Below are 22,625 nucleotides of genomic sequence, written 5' to 3' on the forward strand. Positions count from 1 at the left end.
CTGATGCTGTGCCATTATAGGCCTTCGTTCTCCAGTTATCTCTCTGCTGTGTTCCGATGCTGTGCCATTATAGGCCTTCGATCTCCAGTTATCTCTCTGCTGTGTTCTGATGCTGTGCCATTATAGGCCTTTGTTCTCCACTGAAGTGTGTGTTAATATGCATGTGTGTGTGTACATCTCTTTACAAGGCAGAGGTTTTTATCTAGTGCAACTAACTGTCTCTGTCAGGGACGGTACAGAGTTCACAAAACAAGGCAACGTACACACGGACAAAGGTTCATCATCAACAACACTGCAATACACAGCCAGTCAGATGGGTAGTTACCAGGTTGGTGATGGTTACTACAGGACACAGCCAGTCAGATGGGTAGTTACCAGGTTGGTGATGGTTACTACAGGACACAGCCAGTCAGATGGGTAGTTACCAGGTTGGTGATGGTTACTACAGGACACAGCCAGTCAGATGGGTAGTTACCAGGTTGGTGATGGTTACTACAGGACACAGCCAGTCAGACGGGTAGTTACCAGGTTGGTGATGGTTACTACAGGACACAGCCAGTCAGATGGGTAGTTACCAGGTTGGTGATGGTTACTACAGGACACAGCCAGTCAGATGGGTAGTTACCAGGTTGGTGATGGTTACTACAGGACACAGCCAGTCAGACGGGTAGTTACCAGGTTGGTGATGGTTACTACAGGACACAGCCAGTCAGATGGGTAGTTACCAGGTTGGTGATGGTTACTACAGGACACAGCCAGTCAGATGGGTAGTTACCAAGTTGGTGTTGGTTATTACAGGACACAGCCAGTCAGATGGGTAGTTACCAGGTTGGTGATGGTTACTACAGGACACAGCCAGTCAGATGGGTAGTTACCAGGTTGGTGATGGTTACTACAGGACACAGCCAGTCAGATGGGTAGTTACCAGGTTGGTGATGGTTACTACAGGACACAGCCAGTCAGATGGGTAGTTACCAGGTTGGTGATGGTTACTACAGGACACAGCCAGTCAGATGGGTAGTTACCAGGTTGGTGATGGTTACTACAGGACACAGCCAGTCAGATGGGTAGTTACCAGGTTGGTGATGGTTACTACAGGACACAGCCAGTCAGATGGGTAGTTACCAGGTTGGTGATGGATCCAAAAGAAAGCTGCAGTAAGTCTACCTGTCACAAATTTAAAGCTGCAATATGTAACTCACATAGAAATGTGAGTTATAGATCTGTCATTCTCATTGAAAGCAAGTCTAAGAAGCGGTAGATATGTTCTGTGTGCGCTATTTCTATGCTTCCTATTCTTAAATTTAGTTTTTTGCGTCTTTTACTTTCGGTTTTGTACACCAGCTTCAAACAGCTGAAAATACAATATTTTTGGTTATGGAAAATATATTTCACAGCGGTTTAGAAGGTAAAATGATTCTCTCTACATTGCTTGTTTTGTCACATAAACTGAAATCAGGCGAACTATTAGAATTTTAGCAACCAGGAAATAGTGCAGCGTTTTCTGCATATTCTACCTTTAACCATTTTTTAAGGTGTAACGTGTATTGAATGCACGTTGAATAACGTTTGATTTGAGTTCTTGTAAATGCTCATTTTTAAGTTCTGAGTGTTCTCAGGAAGAACAGAAAGCAGGGGGACAGTTTGGTGGAGCATCGAGATCCACTTGACAAGAGGGAGAAATCCCCACCGTAATATTACTGTCATTGAGTAGACTGTCTCTCTATCTAAGAGTAGTAGACTGTCTCTATCTCTATATCTCTCTATCTAGGAGTAGGAGGCTGTCTCTATCTCTCTCTATCTAAGAGTAGTAGACTGTCTCTCTGTCTAAGAGTAGTAGACTATCTATCTATCTATCTATCTATCTATCTATCTATCTATCTATCTATCTATCTATCTATCTATCTATCTATCTATCTATCTATCTATCTATCTATCTATCTATCTATCTATCTATCTATCTATCTATCTATCTATCTATCTATCTATCTATCTATCTATCTATCTATCTATTGTAGTAGACTGTCTCTCTCGCTCTCTCTCTCTCTTTATCTGGTTTCATAAGCTCCGTCTGTGTAGCAGGGTGAAGCTGAGGTGATGGTCTGATCCTCCTGGATGCCCTAAATGTAGACGTCATGATCAGTTAGTGTGTGTGTGTGTGCATTCATGTATGTGTGTGTGTGCATTTTGGTGTGTGTGTGTGTGTGTGTGCGCGCAAAGCAAAAGACGGTTGTTATATCTGAGTGTTGATTCTAATGGGGTTAACACCAGTGGGATTGAAATTTACACCACCTGCAGTGAATAAATGAAATGTTATTTGAATCCCAGCGTTGTTAAACGACCGTGTTGAGTTCATTTCTGTTAACTCTCTCACAATGAAAAAAGATATGGGAGGGGCCTCATTATCATATTTCCCAGGATGCCTTGTTGCAAGTTGCTTTTTATACTAGTTTGTTTTAATATCTATGTTTCTGCATGCACATTGAGTGATTAATTGATCTTATACTACACAGAGATAAATAACACATTTTTCTAACCTAATCCAATCTGGAAGTGGGTTTTATTGAGACGGTTACTCCAGTTTCGATGCTTAATTAAGGTAGACTCATGTATTCATCTTCCCTACATTGCCAGTCAGTGTAGTTGCGGGTGATTAACAGTTCCAATTGTTGACAATCCTCTGACTGGATTACAATAGGAATTATATAACACTTTGCAAACCAGCATAATGTGACTTTCCGATGTGGCCTGTAAAGGAGTATCAGACCAGTGTGTTAGGACAAAACTAGGCTGTTGAAGTATTGTCAAAGAAAGTAATGTATTGTCGTAAATAATTGAATTGTTATTATAAAATATTAACTTAGCCGCTCACTTGGTGAAGGCTACAGGACTTAAAGCCATTGAATGCAACACTCATGTCTCTGTCACTAGCAAACACAGTCATGGGTGGCCTGGTAACTCTAAAATACACCCGAAAGGCGGGAAATAAATATGCAAATAAGGCTTTACACCGTGGTGCCAGGACAACAACCTCTTCCTCAACGTCAGTAAGACAAAGAAGCGGATTGTGGACTACAGGAAACGGAAGGCTGAGCACGCATCCATTTACATAGACGGAGCTGTAGTAGAGCGGGTCGAGAGCTTCAAGTTCCTCAGTGTCCACATCACTAAGGATCTATCACGGTCCACACACACCAACACAGTTGTGAAGAGGGCATGACCACGCCTCTTCCACCTCAGGAGACTGAAAAGATTTGTCATGGGTCCTCAGACCCTCAAAAGGTTCTACTGCAGCACCATTGAGAGCATCTTGACTCGCTGCGTCACTGCCTGATACGGCAACTGCTTGACATCTGACCGTAAGGCGCTACAGAGGGTAGTGCGTACAGCCCAGTACATCACTGGGGCTGAGCTCCCTGCCATCCAGGACCTCTATACCAGATGGTGTCAGAGGAAGGCCCTTCAAACTCCAGTCTAAAAACTCCAGTCACCCAAGTCATAGACTGTTCTATCTGCTATCATACGGCAAGTGGTACCAATGCACCAAGTCTAGAACCAACAGGAACCTGAACAGCTTCTACCCCGAAGCCATAAGACTGCTAAATAATTAGTCAGGGTAGCTATATGGTTAACTACTTAACTGTCTGCATTGACTCTTTTGCACCAACTCTTTTGACTCATCACATACACTGCTGCTACTGTTTATTGTCTATCCTGTTGCCTACTCACTTTATCCCTACCTATATGTACATATCTACCTCCATTACCTCGTACTCTGCACATGGACTCTGTACTGGTACTCAGTGTATAAAGCCATGTTATCATGGACTCTGTACTGGTACTCCGTGTATAAAGCCATGTTATCATGGACTCTGTACTGGTACTCCGTGTATAAAGCCATGTTATCATGGACTCTGTACTGGTACTCCGTGTATAAAGCCATGTTATCATGGACTCTGTACTGGTACTCTGTGTATAAAGCCATGTTATCATGGGCTCTGTACTGGTACTCTGTGTATAAAGCCATGTTATCATGGACTCTGTACTGGTACTCTGTGTATAAAGCCATGTTATCATGGGCTCTGTACTGGTACTCTGTGTATAAAGCCATGTTATCATGGGCTCTGTACTGGTACTCTGTGTATAAAGCCATGTTATCATGGACTCTGTACTGGTACTCTGTGTATAAAGCCATGTTATCATGGGCTCTGTACTGATACTCTGTGTATAAAGCCATGTTATCATGTGCTCTGTACTGGTACTCTGTGTATAAAGCCATGTTATCATGGACTCTGTACTGGTACTCTGTGTATAAAGCCATGTTATCATGTGCTCTGTACTGGTACTCTGTGTATAAAGCCATGTTATCATGGGCTCTGTACTGGTACTCTGTGTATAAAGCCATGTTATCATGGACTCTGTACTGGTACTCTGTGTATAAAGCCATGTTATCATGGACTCTGTACTGATACTCTGTGTATAAAGCCATGTTATCATGGACTCTGTACTGATACTCTGTGTATAAAGCCATGTTATCATGGACTCTGTACTGGTACTCTGTGTATAAAGCCATGTTATCATGGGCTCTGTACTGGTACTCTGTGTATAAAGCCATGTTATCATGGACTCTGTACTGGTACTCTGTGTATAAAGCCATGTTATCATGGGCTCTGTACTGGTACTCTGTGTATAAAGCCATGTTATCATGGACTCTGTACTGGTACTCTGTGTATAAAGCCATGTTATCATGTGCTCTGTACTGGTACACTATGTATAAAGCCATGTTATCATGGACTCTGTACTGGTACTCTGTGTATAAAGCCATGTTATCATGGACTCTGTACTGGTACTCCGTGTATAAAGCCATGTTATCATGGACTCTGTACTGGTACTCCGTGTATAAAGCCATGTTATCATGGGCTCTGTACTGGTACTCTGTGTATAAAGCCATGTTATCATGGACTCTGTACTGGTACTCTGTGTATAAAGCCATGTTATCATGTGCTCTGTACTGGTACTCTGTGTATAAAGCCAAGTGTATGTTTTACTTTTCTATTATTTCTCTATTCTCTTTCTCTCTGTATTGTTGGGAAGGACTGTAAGTAAGCATTTTACTGATGGTTCACACCTGTTGTTTAACGAAGCATGTGACAAATAACATTTTATTTTATTTGATACACCCTACAGTGTTAAAACAACACCTCTAAACAAGTTACTGTAACACCACAGGTGTTAATTCCTTAACATTGATTAAGTGTAACAGCATGAGCTCTAATAAAGTGTTAATTTAACTGGGAATTTGCAACACCCATGGTGTTAGGGACCCGACACTCTGGGGATGTTAGTTTATCAACTCTCTGGGGATGTTAGTTTATCAACTCTCTGGGGATGTTAGTTTAACAACACTCTGGGGGGTTAGTTTATCAACTCTCTGGGGGGGTTAGTTTATCAACTCTCTGGGGATGTTAGTTTATCAACACTCTGGGGGGTTAGTTTATCAACACTCTGGCGGGGATGTTAGTTTAACAACACTCTGGGGGGGTTAGTTTATCAACTCTCTGGGGATGTTAGTTTATCAACTCTCTGGGGATGTTAGTTTATCAACACTCTGGCGGGGATGTTAGTTTATCAACACTCTGGGGATGTTAGTTTATCAACACTCTGGGGATGTTAGTTTATCAACACTCTGGCGGGGATGTTAGTTTATCAACACTCTGGGGATGTTAGTTTAACAACACTCTGGGATGTTAGTTTCTCAACACTCTAGGGATGTTAGTTTATCAACACTGTGGGGGGTTAGTTTATCAACACTCTGGGGATGTTAGTTTATCAACACTCTGGCGGGGTTAGTTTATCAACTCTCTGGGGATGTTAGTTTATCAACACTGTGGGGGGTTAGTTTATCAACACTCTGGGGATGTTAGTTTATCAACACTCTGGGGGGTTAGTTTATCAACACTCTGGGGGGTTAGTTTATCAACACCCTGGGGATGTTAGTTTACCAACTCTCTGGGGATGTTAGTTTATCAACACTCTGGGCATGTTAGTTTATCAACACTCTGGGGGGTTAGTTTATCAACACTCTGGGGGGTTAGTTTCTCAACACCCTGGGGATGTTAGTTTATCAACACTCTGGGGGGTTAGTTTATCAACACTCTTGGGGGGTTAGTTTCTCAACACCCTGGGGATGTTAGTTTATCAACTCTCTGGGGATGTTAGTTTATCAACACTGTGGGGGGTTAGTTTATCAACTCTCTGGGGATGTTAGTTTATCAACACTCTTGGGGGTTAGTTTATCAACACTCTGGGCATGTTAGTTTATCAACACTCTGGGGGGTTAGTTTATCAACACTCTGGGGGGTTAGTTTATCAACACCCTGGGGATGTTAGTTTACCAACTCTCTGGGGATGTTAGTTTATCAACACTCTGGGGGGTTAGTTTATCAACACTCTTGGGGGGTTAGTTTATCAACACTCTGGGGATGTTAGTTTATCAACACTCTGGGGATGTTAGTTTATCAACACTCTGGGGATGTTAGTTTATCAACACTCTGAGGGGTTAGTTTATCAACACTCTGGGGATGTTAGTTTATCAACACTCTGGGGGGTTAGTTTATCAACACTCTGGGGGGGTTAGTTTATCAACACTCTTGGGGGGTTAGTTTATCAACACTCTGGGGGGGTTAGTTTATCAACACTCTTGGGGGGTTAGTTTATCAACACTCTGGGGGGGTTAGTTTATCAACACTCTTGGGGGGTTAGTTTCTCAACACCCTGGGGGGTTAGTTTATCAACACTCTGGGGATGTTAGTTTATCAACACTCTGGGGGGTTAGTTTATCAACACTCTGGGGATGTTAGTTTATCAACACTCTGGGGGGGTTAGTTTATCAACACTCTGGGGGGTTAGTTTATCAACACTCTGGGGATGTTAGTTTAACAACACTCTGGGGATGTTAGTTTATCAACACCCTGGGGATGTTAGTTTATCAACTCTCTGGGGATGTTAGTTTATCAACTCTCTGGGGATGTTAGTTTATCAACACTCTGGGGGGTTAGTTTATCAACACTGTGGGGGGTTAGTTTATCAACACTCTGGGGATGTTAGTTTATCAACTCTCTGGGGATGTTAGTTTATCAACACTCTGGGGGGTTAGTTTATCAACACTCTGGGGGGTTAGTTTATCAACACTCTGGGGATGTTAGTTTATCAACTCTCTGGGGATGTTAGTTTATCAACTCTCTGGGGATGTTAGTTTATCAACTCTCTGGGGATGTTAGTTTATCAACTCTCTGGGGATGTTAGTTTATCAACACTCTGGGGGGTTAGTTTATCAACACTCTGGGGATGTTAGTTTATCAACTCTCTGGGGGGGTTAGTTTATCAACACTCTGAGGGGTTAGTTTATCAACACTCTGTGGGGTTAGTTTATCAACACTCTGGGGGGGGGGTTAGTTTATCAACACTCTGGGGGGTTAGTTTATCAACACTCTGGGGATGTTAGTTTATCAACACTCTGGGGGGGGGGTTAGTTTATCAACACTCTGGGGATGTTAGTTTATCAACACTCTGGGGGGTTAGTTTATCAACACTCTGGGGATGTTAGTTTATCAACACTCTAGGGGGTTAGTTTATCAACACTCTGGGGGGGTTAGTTTATCAACACTCTGGGGATGTTAGTTTATCAACACTCTAGGGGGTTAGTTTATCAACTCTCTGGGGGGGTTAGTTTATCAACACTCTAGGGGGTTAGTTTATCAACACTCTGGGGGGGTTAGTTTATCAACACTCTGGGGATGTTAGTTTATCAACACTCTGGGGGGGTTAGTTTATCAACACTTCGAAAAGTGTTAGTTTGACACTATTTGAAGTGGTCACATGATTTCTAAGAAAGTGTTACTTTTAACACTGTCTGTGTTAAAATTCTGATCACAATTGTGTGTGTGTGAGAGAGAGAGAGAGAGAGAGAGAGAGAGATCCCTCTGGTCCGTGTGTCAGTCAGGACCCAGCCGGACTAAAAATAGCTTGCGCTGTACACTAGGCTGTCAGCTTGCGAGAGAGTGAGAGAGGAGAGACAGAGAGGAGAGACAGATAGAGAGACAGAGACAGAGACAGAGAGAGATTCCAGAAGGACGATAAGAGAAGAGAGCTGGATACTGCTGGAGGGCTACTCTCTGGCTCTACCACGAGGGTGACAGACAACTCACTTATGGTACACTGTCTCTTTCTCTCTATCTCCCTATCTCTCTCTCTCTCTCTCTCTATATATATATATATATATATATACATTCAATTCAATTCAAGGGGCTTTATTGGCATTTGAAACACATGTTAACATTGCCAAAGCATGTGAAGTAGATAATATGCAAAAGTGAAATAAACAATAAAAATGAACAGCAAACATTACACTCAAAGACGTTCCAAAAGAATAAAGACATTTAAAATGTCATATTTTGTATATATACAGTGTTGTAACGATGTACAAATTGTTAAAGTACAAAAGGGAAAATAAATAAGCATAAATATGGGTTGTATTTACAATGGTGTTTGTTCTTCACTGGTTGACTTTTTCTTGTGGCGAAAGGTCACAAATCTAGCTGCTGCACACAGTGATATTTCACCCAGTAGATATGAGAGTTTATCAAAATCGGGTTTGTTTTCGAATTCTTTGTGGATCTGTGTAATCTGAGGTAAATACTGTATATATATATATATATATATATATATATATATATATATATATATATATATATATATATATGGAGAGAGGGGGGGAGAGAGGGGGGGAGAGAGAGAGAGAGAGAGAGAGAGAGAGTACCATAAGTGAGTTGTCTGTCACCCTCGTGGTAGAGCCAGAGAGTAGCCCTCCAGCAGTATCCAGCTCTCTTCTCTTATCGTCCTTCTGGAATCTGTCTCTGTCTCTCTCTCTCTCTCTCAATACAATTTGCTTTATTGGCATGAGGTAACAATGTACATATTGCCAAAGCTTACTTTGGATATTTATAATAATAATCAAAAGTGTCAATGGGACAACAGTAACAACAATAACCAAGGGTCAAAATATCCATATACTGAGCAATAAGCATGGAGGACAAGTGCAGGTTGATTGGTCTGTCAGACACTGTCCCTCATCACTGTCCCTCATCAGACACTGTCCCTCATGTAGTGTGCTGCCAACCCACAGCTCTCTGTGTCCTCCCCCAACAGGACGGGTAGCCTATCCTCATCAGAGAGGTCTTTGAAACCTTGAATAAGGGTTTCAAATTTGGGGAAATTACACTCTCTAATTGTTTAATATTTTTAACATTTTGTCAGGAAATGCAGCTCTGTCTCGGGTTCTGCTGTTGTGCAGTGCTTGCACAGCCTTTCCTCTACAGGGAGCCGGGTTTTCCTGTGTCTACCCTTCTCAATGGCAAGGCTGTGCTCACTGAGCCTGTACTTTGTCAAGGTTTTTCTAAGATTTTGATCAGTAACCATGATCAAATAGTTTGCCACGGTGTACTGTTGATTTAGGGCCAGATAGCACTGCATTTTGCTTTGTGCTTGTGTTTCCCAATAAGCAATGTAGTTTTGTTTTGTCTGTGTTGTAATTTGGTTTATTCTGATTGATTGGATGTTCTGGTTCCAAGGTGTGTTAGTCGAACAGGTTTGTGAACTCAGCCCCAGGACCAGCTGGATGAGGGGACTCTTTTCTTTGCTCAGCTCTTGGCATTGCAGGGCTTGGTAATGATATGAGAGGGGGACACTGTATTTTAGATGTTTCCAAAACTTAATTGCTCTTTTTTGAGTTTTTATTATTAGTGGATATTGGCCTAATTCTGCCCTCCATGCATTGTTTGTAGTTGTACTCTGGACATGTAGAATAATCCCTGCATGCAGGGTTTCAATGGGGTGTTTGTCCCATTTGGTGAAATCTTGTTTTACAAGTGGGCCCCACACCTCACTGCCATGAAGTGCAATTGGTTCAATGACACATTCAATTAGTTTTATCCAAATTTGAATAGGTATTACAATTTGAATTTGTTTTTTAATGGTGTAGAATGCCCTGTGTGCTTTCTCTCTCAGTTCATTCACTGCATCATTAAGGTGTCCAGTTGAGCTTATTTTAAACCTAAGTAATTGTAGTGTGTGCAGTACTCTATATATTTTGTACCAATTGAGAACTTTGGTCTAATTCCCTGAGATCTGGATCTTCTCAGGAAAATCATTATTTTAGTATTTGTGGGGTTTACTGCTCTAGCAGGTCCAGGCTCTGCTGTAGGCCATGTGCTGTGGGTGACAGCAGGCGTAGGTAATCTGCGAAGGGCAGGCATTTAACCTCTGAATTGTGGAGACTAACACCAGGGGCTGAGGATTTTTCTAGAATAGTGGCCAATTTGTTGATATAAATATTGAAGAGTGCAGGGCTCAGAATGTAACCCTGATGAAGGCCCCACCCCTGGCTAAAGAATTCTGTTATTTTCTTGCCACTTTCAATAACTCTGTAGAACAGTCCTGTATGCCAAATAGAATCAAATACTTTTTGGAAGTCGATAAAGCATGCGTACATGTTGGTATTATTTTGGTGCACATGTTTATCTATCAGGGTGTGTAGGGTGTAAATATGATCGGTCGTGTGATATTTTGGTATAAATCCAATTTGGCTTTTACTCAAGACATTGTGCTTATTAAGGAAGTTTCAAACTCTTACATTTATAATACTACAGAAAACCTTCCCCAGGTTACTGTTCACACAAATGCCGCTGTAATTGTTAGGTTCAAATTTGTCTCCGTTCTTATAGATTGATGTTATGAGTCCTTGATTCCAGATGTCAGGGAAATAACCTACACTCAGGATCAAATTAAACCGTTTTAATATAGCCAATTGACATTTTGCACTAGTGAGTTTCAGCATCTCATTTAGGATGCCATCATGTCCGCATGCTTTTTAAAATTTGAGAGCCTGAAGTTTCTTATAGAGCTCCTGGTCAGTAATTGGGGAGTCCAATGGATTTTGATTGTCCTTTATAGCTTTTTCTAATCCATTCAATTTCTCATGAATTTGGCGTTGTTCTGCGTTTGTGTCAATTTGAACGGTGTTGTAGAGTGTTTTAAAATGGGTTGTTCATATGTCACCATTTTGCATCGCTAATTCCTCATGTTTAGATTTTTTTGGTTTTCCCAATTTTGCCAGAAATTGTTTGCGTTTATGGACTCCTCAATTAGTGTCAGCTGCTTGCTGTTGTACTGTGCTTTTTTGGTTCTGAGTGTACGTTTATAGAGTTTTAAAGTCTCACAGTAATGAAGGCCTACTTCACCATTATTTGGGTCTCTGTGCTTTTGGTTGGATAGTGTTCTAAGTTTTTTCCTTATAATTTTACAACCTGCAAACCAGTTCTCATCTGTGGTCTTTTTTGTTTTGTTTTGCCTGAATATTTAGTTGATGTTCTTTACTACTAGATTGATGCCTTCTTTACTGTGAGTGAATGTGGTATCCAAAAAGTTATCTAAGAGTGTTTGGATATTTTGGTAGAAAATCTGTCTTTCTCTCTGTCTCTGTCTCTCTCTCTCACACACTCTCTCTCTCTCTCTCTCACACTCACTCACTCACGCACGCACGCACGCAAGCACACACACACACACACACACACACACACACACTGTTAGGAAGGAATCAGACTTCCTGTTATAGCAATAGGTAACATTTACCCACACCTTATTGAATTGCCATCGACTCCCCTGTTTTCGCCAGCCTGACATTTGATGAGTGATTGTCTGTGTGTGTGTGTGTGTGTGTGTGTGTGTGTGTGTGTGTGTGTGTGTGTGTGTGTGTGTGTGTGTGTGTGTGTGTGTGTGTGTGTGTGTGATGTGATAGGTGATTATGTCCGTCCCACCCTGCAGACAGACACGTTAAAGAGATTAGAGGTTATTAAATCTTCTCCATGTACACAACAGTGTGTGTGTTCTGCATGCACCAAGACAACTGTCAGCTAGCGTAATGAAACCTTTCTGAAACCCTGCTCTTTATCTCCCAGTGAAAATCATAACACCACTTCTGGTCTTTTATAGGACAATAAAATAATACCACACACACACACACACACACACACACACACACACACACACACACACACACACACACACACACACACACACACACACACACACACACAAGGAATGATTTGGCTTTAGTTTTTATTGTACTGCTTATTTATTAAAGGGTTTATTTTAAAATAATGATATATACAGTGGGGAGAACAAGTATTTGATACACTGCCGATTTTGCAGGTTTTCCTACTTACAAAGCATGTAGAGGTCTGTAATTTTTATCATAGGTACACTTCAACTGTGAGAGACGGAATCTAAAACAAAAATCCAGAAAATCACATTGTATGACTTTTAAGTAATTAATTTGCATTTTAAATAACTAAATGTTCATTGGAACATCCGTTGTAGTAGTGTCTGCTATGCTCTCAATCTGAGGAGTTGAGACATAAACAGGGTTTCATTAGAAAGGTTATATTCTCCTCTATTACAGTATAATAATGTCTCAATGTGTTTGTGTCCATATGACCCATTCTGTTGGACCAAACGTCAAATAGAGAGTTGAAAACTTTTTTCAGAGAAGAAGTGATCTCTCATCTTTGTTGTTGTGAGTGGCAGGGGGAGGGGCTTGGTGGCAGGGGGAGGGGCTTGGTTTGTGTGTAAACAGAGAGGAAGAGGTGAAGCGAGAGGTTTCACTCTTGCCAAATCTATGCAAAATAAGCCCAATGCGTTTCTATGAGCTTATTTTGGACCTAAGCTTTTGCCTGCCTTCACGCCTTTGGGAAAACGATTCCCATTGTTAAGGCGGAGACATCTTGTCATTATATAGAAAACTCTTTGGTGTAAATGGGAAGGTGCACACAGCACAGAAGGAGTGAAGGAGACAAGACCAAAAAGACAACATGAGAACAAGCGGGCATAAACAAGATTCTTGCGATACAGGCATTTGGAATATCACGGAAAAAACATACATTTGAATTAATCAAATTAATTAAATATATATCGCCCAGCCCTAATTGAGCATGTACTGTGTGTGTATTTGTTTGAGAGAGAGAGAGCTTCTTCCTCTGGGTAATACAGTAGCTATCATTTTAACTATTCTTCCTCTTTGTAATACAGTAGCTATCATTTGAACTATTCTTCCTCTGTGTAGTACAGTAGCTATCTGTCACGATCGCTGTCTTCAAACTCCCTATCGTAAAGAAGCCAAGGCGCAGCGTGCATGGAATTCCACATCCTCTAATGAAGTGAAACCAAAAAACAATACAGAAAGGAAAGGAAACGTGACGTTCTGGGGCTGCTCACCGGCAGCTACACAAAAACAAGATCCCACAATCACAGGTGGGAAAAGGGCTGCCTAAGTATGATCCCCAATCAGAGCCAACGATAGACAGCTGCCTCTGATTGGGGACCATATCCGGCCAAACAAAGAAATAAGAAAACTAGATTGCCCACCCAAATCACACCCTGACCTGACCAAATAGAGAAATAGAAAGGCTCTCTATGGTCAGGGCGTGACACTATCATTTTAACTATTCTTCCTCTGTGTAGTACAGTAGCTATCATTTTAACTATTCTTCCTCTGTGTAGTACAGTAGCTATCATTTTAACTATTCTTCCTCTGTGTAGTACAGTAGCTATCATTTTAACTATTCTTCCTCTGGGTAATACAGTAGCTATCATTTTAACTATTCTTCCTCTGGGTAATACAGTAGCTATCATTTGAACTATTCTTCCTCTGTGTAGTACAGTAGCTATCATTTTAACTATTCTTCCTCTGTGTAATACAGTAGCTATCATTTTAACTATTCTTCCTCTGTGTAATACAGTAGCTATCATTTTAACTATTCTTCCTCTGTGTAATACTGTTGCTATCATTTTAACTAGTCTTCCTCTGTGTAGTACAGTAGCTATCATTTTAACTATTCTTCCTCTGTGTAATACTGTTGCTATCATTTTAACTATTCTTCCTCTGGGTAATACAGTAGCTATCATTTTAACTAGTCTTCCTCTGTGTAGTACAGCAGCTATCATTTTTACTCAGGCAGAGTTAAAGTGCAAAGGGAAACGCTCATTTTTGTATTTATGTTCCTGTGCCTGCAGCGTCTCTGAGTGTGTTTGTGTGTATGTGTGCGTGTGTGTGTGTTAGTGATGCGCAGTTGACTCATAACCAGCAGTCCCAGCAGTTATATCGGCGAGGCGGGCGGGTTTAGGGTCATGAAATATTGTGTGGATGAAGGGCAGGTTGAATAAAAAAAAACAATGCATTAAAAATCCATAAATGTATAATTCTTGTGCAATTTATATCTATAGGCTATATTTAGGTTTTTCTTTCATTATTTTTACGTGGTGTTTGTGCCTAATAAGCTGTAGGGCCAAACTGTATGAGCTCCAAATACACGCCAATTCGCCAATTGCTTTTGGGAACTTGTGCAGAAAAAGTTAAATTCACTCCGCTGAGGCAAAAAGGACAATGTTGGGAGTTGAACATAAAGAGAAGGGAGGCCAGAACAGTAGGCAACCAAAGTGTATCTTTGATCGTATGCTATCCTTTCATGTTTTTGGTATGTTATTTTTCTATCTGAGAATTAACCAATGTAAAAAAAAGGCCACACCCTGCCATGATTGCAGACACCTGTATGTATCCTTTGACACTATATAAACTAGTGACCCTGCAGTGTTTGTCATTATACCCTGGTGAAGACAGCTTGTCTGTCCAAACGTTGGTTATTAGGTTATTGAGTTATTGCATCTGTGCTCCTACAGTGTGAGGCTCTCCTTTCATTTTTCAAGGGCCAGAAGAGTAGCCAAATGTTTGGGAAAGATGTTATGTGTGATTATTGTGAGGCATTATACAAATTCAACAGTCATATAATATGGCACGTCAAGGCAACTGAACTGTTCAGATGGGTTGAATGGAACAGTAACTGAAATCTGGACACCAACTGTAGGTCTATAACCTCTCACATAGTCTTCATATTAACTCCTGCTGAATTAAGCATTTATTGCAGTAAAATGATACATCAAACGTACATTTTGACTCAGGAACACGAGTGGAGAAATATGATTTATTTATTTCAGCATCTTTAGAGAATTAATGCGCAGTTATGGACCGTCTGTAGAGTTGCTATCTTTATTACCATTATAAAAGCTAAAAGTATTTCAACCACATAAAATATTCATCCAAGCCTAACTAAATTCTTATCAGAAACATGTTGGGTCATTTTCACAACTTTTAATTCCCTTAAAATAGGTCCTGTTTTTTTGTTTTGTTATTGCATTTTCTACCCGGTCCCTAAACGTCTTTGCTTCGCAACTCTCGTGTGCTCCACTGTACTGAACTCTACTCCACTATATTCTATTCTGCTGTACTGAACTCTACTCCACTATATTCTGCTGTACTGAACTCTACTCCACTATATTCTACTGTACTGAACTCTACTCCACTATATTCTGCTGTACTGAACTCTACTCCACTATATTCTACTGTACTGAACTCTACTCCACTATATTCTACTGTACTGAACTCTACTCCACTATATTCTGCTGTACTGAACTCTACTCCACTATATTCTATTGTACTGAACTCTACTCCACTATATTCTGCTGTACTGAACTCTACTCCCCTATATTCTATTGTACTGAACTCTACTCCACTATATTCTGCTGTACTGAACTCTACTCCACTATATTCTGCTGTACTGAACTCTACTCCACTATATTCTACTGTACTGAACTCTACTCCACTATATTCTATTGTACTGAACTCTACTCCACTATATTCTGCTGTACTGAACTCTACTCCACTATATTCTGCTGTACTGAACTCTACTCCACTATATTCTGCTGTACTGAACTCTACTCCACTATATTCTATTGTACTGAACTCTACTCCACTATATTCTATTGTACTGAACTCTACTCCACTATATTCTATTGTACTGAACTCTACTCCACTATATTCTATTGTACTGAACTCTACTCCACTATATTCTGCTGTACTGAACTCTACTCCACTATATTCTGCTGTACTGAACTCTACTCCACTATATTCTATTGTACTGAACTCTACTGTACTGTAATGTATTGTATTGAACTCTACTGTAATGTAATGTATTATACTGAACTCTACTGTAATGTAATGTATTGTACTGAACTCTACTGTACTGTGCTGTACTGAACTCTACTGTACTGTGCTGTACTGAACCTTACTGTATTGTAATGTATTGTACTGAACTCTACTCTACTGAACTGTAATGTATTGTACTGAACTCTACTGTAATGTATTGTACTGAACTCTACTGTAATGTATTGTACTAAACTCTACTGTAATGTATTGTACTAAACTCTACTGTATTGTAATGTATTGTACTGAACTCTACTGTAATGTATTGTACTGAACTCTACTGTAATGTATTGTACTAAACTCTACTGTATTGTAATGTATTGTACTGAACTCTACTCTACTGAACTGTAATATATTGTACTGAACTCTACTCTACTGTAATGTATTGTACTGAACTCTACTCTACTGTAATGTATTGCACTGAACTCTACTCTACTGTAATGTATTGCATTGAACTCTACTCTACTCTACTGAACTGTAATGTATTGTACTGAACTCTACTGAACTGTACTGTACTGAACTCTACTGTAATGTAATGTATTGTACTGAACTCTACTGAACTGTACTGTACTGAACTCTACTGTAATGTATTGTATTGTACTGAACTCTACTGTAATGTAATGTATTGTACTGAACTCTACTGAACTGTACTGTACTGAACTCTACTGTAATGTATTGTATTGTACTGAACTCTACTGTAATGTATTGTACTGAACTCTACTGTAATGTATTGTACTGAACTCTACTCTACTATAATGTAATGTAATGTATTGTACTGAACTCTACTCTACTGAACTGTAAGGTAATGTTTCTTAAAGAAGACAGACACATTTCTCCTAAACTAAATATAAGTGTTGATATTAGCTGGCAGGAGTCTTTACTTCAACATTGTTGTGTTTTGATGTATTTCTAAGACCTTTTAAGACCCCTTTTATTTTCCATCTGTTTGACAAGAAATCAAAGCCGTTGCTTATTGTTAAAATGGAAAATGGTTGAAACGTTTATATTTCCATTCTAAAAAATAATTTGTTGTTTCAACTTATTCTTTCCCGTCATGAAGTTGCATGAACTATATAAAGTAATACTAACTTACTCCAAATTTACTTGGATTAATTAAAGACAGTTAACTTCACCAATGCTTTAAATGTAGAGTTATTCTAACTAGCACTGAATTGACTTTGACTAAGTCAACTTCAACATTTTTCAGTATAACCTACTATTTATAGTTGAATACATGTACCTTTTAGTCAATGCTTAGGTTCCAGTGTTCATTTTGGGTGCTGGAACGGTTTATATTTAGGTGCAGGAGCTCCACAATACTGTTCATATTCTATAAGAGGAACAGGAACTCAAGCAGTAGAACAGTTGATGTACAGCTATTCAGCTCCGGTGAGCTCCTGCCCAAGTCAAGCTGTAACGTCTGCTTCCAACTCACACCCTCAAACACCTAGATCCCCTGAACGCAGCTCACTTTCCAGCTCACACTCTCAAACACCTAGATCCCCTGAACGCAGCTCACTTTCCTACCCACTTTCCAGTTCACTAAGGAAGCCTTTTTGCCTATTCCCTGCCTGTACTTTAGCTGGATTTCCTGTTATGTACCTATTGCCTGATCTCCCAGACTTGACTTGATAAAATTAATAATTTTAACTGAATGTCAATATCTTTAATTAGAGTGTGCCTTAATTTCCAAAGACACTTAGTCTTAGCTTTAATTTGACATGCTCCTTAGTCTTAGCTTTAATTTGACATGCTCCTTAGTCTTAGCTTTAATTTGACACGCTCCTTAGTCTTAGCTTTAATTTGACATGCTCCTTAGTCTTAGCTTTAATTTGACACGCTCCTTAGTCTTAGCTTTAATTTGACACGCTCCTTAGTCTTAGCTTTAATTTGACATGCTCCTTAGTCTTAGCTTTAATTTGACACGCTCCTTAGTCTTAGCTTTAATTTGACATGCTCCTTAGTCTTAGCTTTAATTTGACATGCTCCTTAGTCTTAGCTTTAATTTGACATGCTCCTTAGTCTTAGCTTTAATTTGACATGCTCCTTAGTCTTAGCTTTAATTTGACACGCTCCTTAGTCTTAGCTTTAATTTGACATGCTCCTTAGTCTTAGCTTTAATTTGACACACTCCTTAGTCTTAGCTTTAATTTGACATGCTCCTTAGTCTTAGCTTTAATTTGACATGCTCCTATGATCTTCACATGTTATTGCTCATGTCCTTTTTTATATTTATTTGAAATGTAACCTTTATTTAACTAGGCAAGTCAGTTAAGAACAAATTCTTATTTACAATACCCCGGCCAAACCTGCGCCACCCTATGAAACTCCCAATCACGGCCAGATGTGATGCAGCCTGGATTCGAACCAGGGGCTGTAGTGACGCCTCTTGCACTGAGATGCAGTGCCTTAGACCGCTGCGCCACTCAGGAGATGACCTAGATAATTCAAAATAGTATTTTTAAGTGTAATATAAAAAATAACTGTAGTGCACATTAATGTTCTAAACGTATAGTTGAATTTATCATTAGTGTGATATTTCAGTAAATTGATCGTGATATGGATTTTGGTCCATAATGGCCCAGCTCTACGTGCAGCTAGATAGGACTGTGCTGCTCCTGCTTCTGACATGGTGTGGTACTGTAGGTGTCTGCCAACAGCTTCCTCTCCTAACAAATGGTCCACTGCAGACGGTGCTGTGATGTTGTCTGACTGCACGGTGAACAGAACTACATTCATCTGGCTCTCTGGGATGCCAAGGGAGGGAGCCCTGGCATGACCGTCACAAACAAAACAGAACTAACCCGCTGGGCACAGACGTCAGTTCAACAACTAGTTTGGATTTACCTTTGGTTGAGTTTGTCAACTAACGTGAATTCAACGTGAAATCAACAAAAAATGTCACCATGTCATTGGATTTAGGTTGCAAGTTGGGTGAAAACAAGATGAAAATCCATGATGTTTTCCACATTGATTCAACGTCATCACATTTAATGTTTTTGTTGAAATGACGTGGAAATGACGTATTTTTTCCCAGTGGAAAGCTCCTTAGAGACCCTGAGAGGAGAATGACCCATCCACTTGCTTGCTCTGGGGTGGTTTCACTGATCCAAGATCAGAGTTTCCCCTAGGTGCATTCTAGGATCATCTTCCCAACTCCCAATCATTACCTTTAGTGGGGAAAATACTAAACTGACCCAAGATCAGTGTCTCCTGACGACTTCACACACACACACCCAATTGGTTCTCAAGCGGTCTATTGGGCAACGTCATCTTTGTTTCTCAGCATTATGACTTAGCTACAACCCTTTATTCTAGCCCAAACTGCGTCCCAAATGGCAACCTATTCCCTATTTAGTGCACTACTTTTGACCATGGCCCAAAGGGTGCACTTCGTCCAGGGCCCAACGTAGTGCACTATATAGGGAACAGTGTTGTTACACATAAATATTGATGGATGAAGTGTTTGGTGATACAAAGCACAACCTTCCCTTTCAAAAGCCTGGCTCTGCCCTTCTTAAAACAAAACACAAAGCACAGTCCTGTCCTTCTTAAGTCAACCATGTAACTCAAGTCCCAAATGGATTGTCCCTGGGCTTTTCTGTTCAGGGATTAATAACTTTAGAGGACAGACTCAGACAGAGAGGTCAGAGGAGGATCGGAGTAGGATCCCCCTGGCATTTTGGAAGAGATTCTGGGTAGAAATGAAAGAGAACTGTTCTGGACTGGTGTGTGTGTGTGTGTTTGTGTGGGGGGTTTAAAATCCGGGGTTTCAAAGCCATAAAAAAGTGAATTATATCCACTGATCACTTGCCTTTCCTTAAACCTCTTGTACGAAAGTAGCTTCAGGCCTCGATTCAATCTGTAGCGCAGAATATATGCGTTGTAGCGCGGTTCACATTTAAAGGTAATTATCGATTGAGCCGACATATGCAGCGTTTATTGTGAATGCAGTCTCCGCGACCGTGGGAACATTGCCTTTAATTGTCAACGGATCTTCAGTGCTTCGGATTGGGTTTAGCCCTCTCTGTTTTCACACTCTTTATCCTGTCATTTTGACTGGATTCTCCCCTCAGACGGATCTCTAGTGCTGTAATGAATCTCACTCCAAGACACTGGTTGTGTCCCAAATTACATCCTATTTCCATTTGAGAAATATTGATGGATGAAGTGTTTGGTGATACAAAGCACAACCTTCCCTTTCAAAAGCCTGGCTCTGCCCTTCTTAAAACAAAACACAAAGCACAGTCCTGTCCTTAAGTCAACCACAACCGCTGTCATTGAAAATAGGAATGTGTTCTTAACTGACTTAAAGGTAAAATAAACAAATAAAATGTCCCAAATGGATGGTTTGAGGATTATGATTGTCCCTGAGCTTTTCTGATCAGGTATTAACTTTAGAGGACAGACTCAGAGAGAGAGAGGTCAGAGAGAGGTCAGAGGAAGGCAGAGAGAGGTCAGAGGAAGGCAGGGAGAGGTCAGAGGAAGTCAGAGAGAGGTCAGAGAGAGGTCAGAGGAAGTCAGAGAGAAGTCAGAGGAAGTCAGAGAGAGGTCAGAGGAAGTCAGAGAGAGATCAGAGAGAGGTCAGAGGAAGTCAGAGAGAGGTCAAAGAGAGGTCAGAGAGAGGTCAGAGGAAGTCAGAGAGAGGTCAGAGGAAGTCAGAGAGAGGTCAGAGAGAGGTCAGAGAGAGATCAGAGAGAGGTCAGAGGAAGTCAGAGAGAGGTCAGAGAGAGATCAGAGGAGGATTGGAATGAGATTCTTATGGTTTTTGGAAGAGATTCTGGGGAGGATTTAAAGAGAACTGGTGATATTCTTGTTATTTTCAGTGTAATAAAAAAGTGAATTTCCTCTGCTAAACACTTCTAATTCTTTAAATGTCTTTTTTTAGTCTCTTTGCTGTTTTTAAACTCTTCATCCTGTCATTTAGACTGATTTGATGGTGTATTCCCCCATGTCTCTTATTGCTTCAATGAATCCCACTCCAATACCCTACAGGCCCTCGTCAAAAATAGTGCACGACTTTTGGAATAGGGTGCCAACTGGAACGCAACCACTGAGCATAGGGATGGAGACAAAACAGCCCTTAACCAGGCAGTAACACAGCCTGTAAAACAGCCCTTAACCAGGCGGTAACACAGCCTTTAAAACAGCCCTTAACCAGGCGGTAACACAGCCTGTAAAACAGCCCTTAACCAGGCGGTAACACAGCCTGTAAAACAGCCCTTAACCAGGTGGTAACACAGCCTGTAAAACAGCCCTTAACCAGGCGGTAACACAGCCTGTAAAACAGCCCTTAACCAGGTGGTAACACAGCCTGTAAAACAGCCCTTAACCAGGCGGTAACACAGCCTATAAAACAGCCCTTAACCAGGCGGTTACACAGCCTATAAAACAGCCCTTAACCAGGCGGTAACACAGCCTATAAAACAGCCCTTAACCAGGTGGTAACACAGCCTGTAAAACAGCCCTTAACCAGGAGGTAACACAGCCTATAAAACAACACTTAACCAGGCGGTAACACAGCCTATAAAACAACACTTAACCAGTCGGTAACACAGCCTATAAAACAACACTTAACCAGGAGGTAACACAGCCTGTAAAACAGCCCTTAACCAGGCGGTAACACAGCCTGTAAAACAGCCCTTAACCAGGTGGTAACACAGCCTATTAGCTCTGCCAGATAGAGAGAAGTGTGTTGATACTGAGGTGTTCATGACTGGAATATCTGATCTGCAGTTAGGGGGAGCTGGGGTGTTCATGACTGGAATATCTGATCTGAAGTTAGGGGGAGCTGAGGTGTTCATGACTGGAATATCTGATCTGCAGTTAGGGGGAGCTGAGGTGTTCATGACTGGAATATCTGATCTGCAGTTAGGGGGAGCTGGCTGTGCTGGAGTCTGTTGCCTGGAAGCTTTGTAGCTTGTGTTTCTCAAAATTCCCAGATTTATCAGAAATCCTGGTTATATGACTCCCAGAATCAAGAGGGAATTAGCAGGAAATCCAGAATTCTCCAACTGGGATTTCTGGGAATTTTGGGAAAATTACTGGAATTTTGCAACCTTATTCGTAGCTAATGTGGTACTTCATTTATCTGTAAGACTCTGCTTCACGCCACTTATAGAACATCAAAAAATCTATTGAAGAGTTACAGTAGGTTTAATTCACAAACAAAATATTTACTGTCAAACATTGATTTTACATCTATTAATCTGTTGTGGCTGTGCAGCCCCAAAATACTATTCAATGACCATTCAATGGCTTTGGTTTAAGGGAGACGAGCAGGAAGGGAGATGAACATGTTGAACTCGTGTTTTTTGGTAGAACATGTTAAGCTCATACTGGTAAAGAACGGTTGTACATTTCCTTCAACCAAACAGAGGCGAAAAGCAAGGATGAGGCATGGCTGGTGTTCTGGACGATTCCTCTGGAACAGACAGTCATGTTGTTGAGGTAGACTCTGTGTTGTGTTGTGTGT

Source organism: Salmo trutta, chromosome 32 (genome assembly GCF_901001165.1).
Source record: "Salmo trutta chromosome 32, fSalTru1.1, whole genome shotgun sequence".
Classification (NCBI taxonomy): Eukaryota; Metazoa; Chordata; class Actinopteri; order Salmoniformes; family Salmonidae; genus Salmo; species Salmo trutta.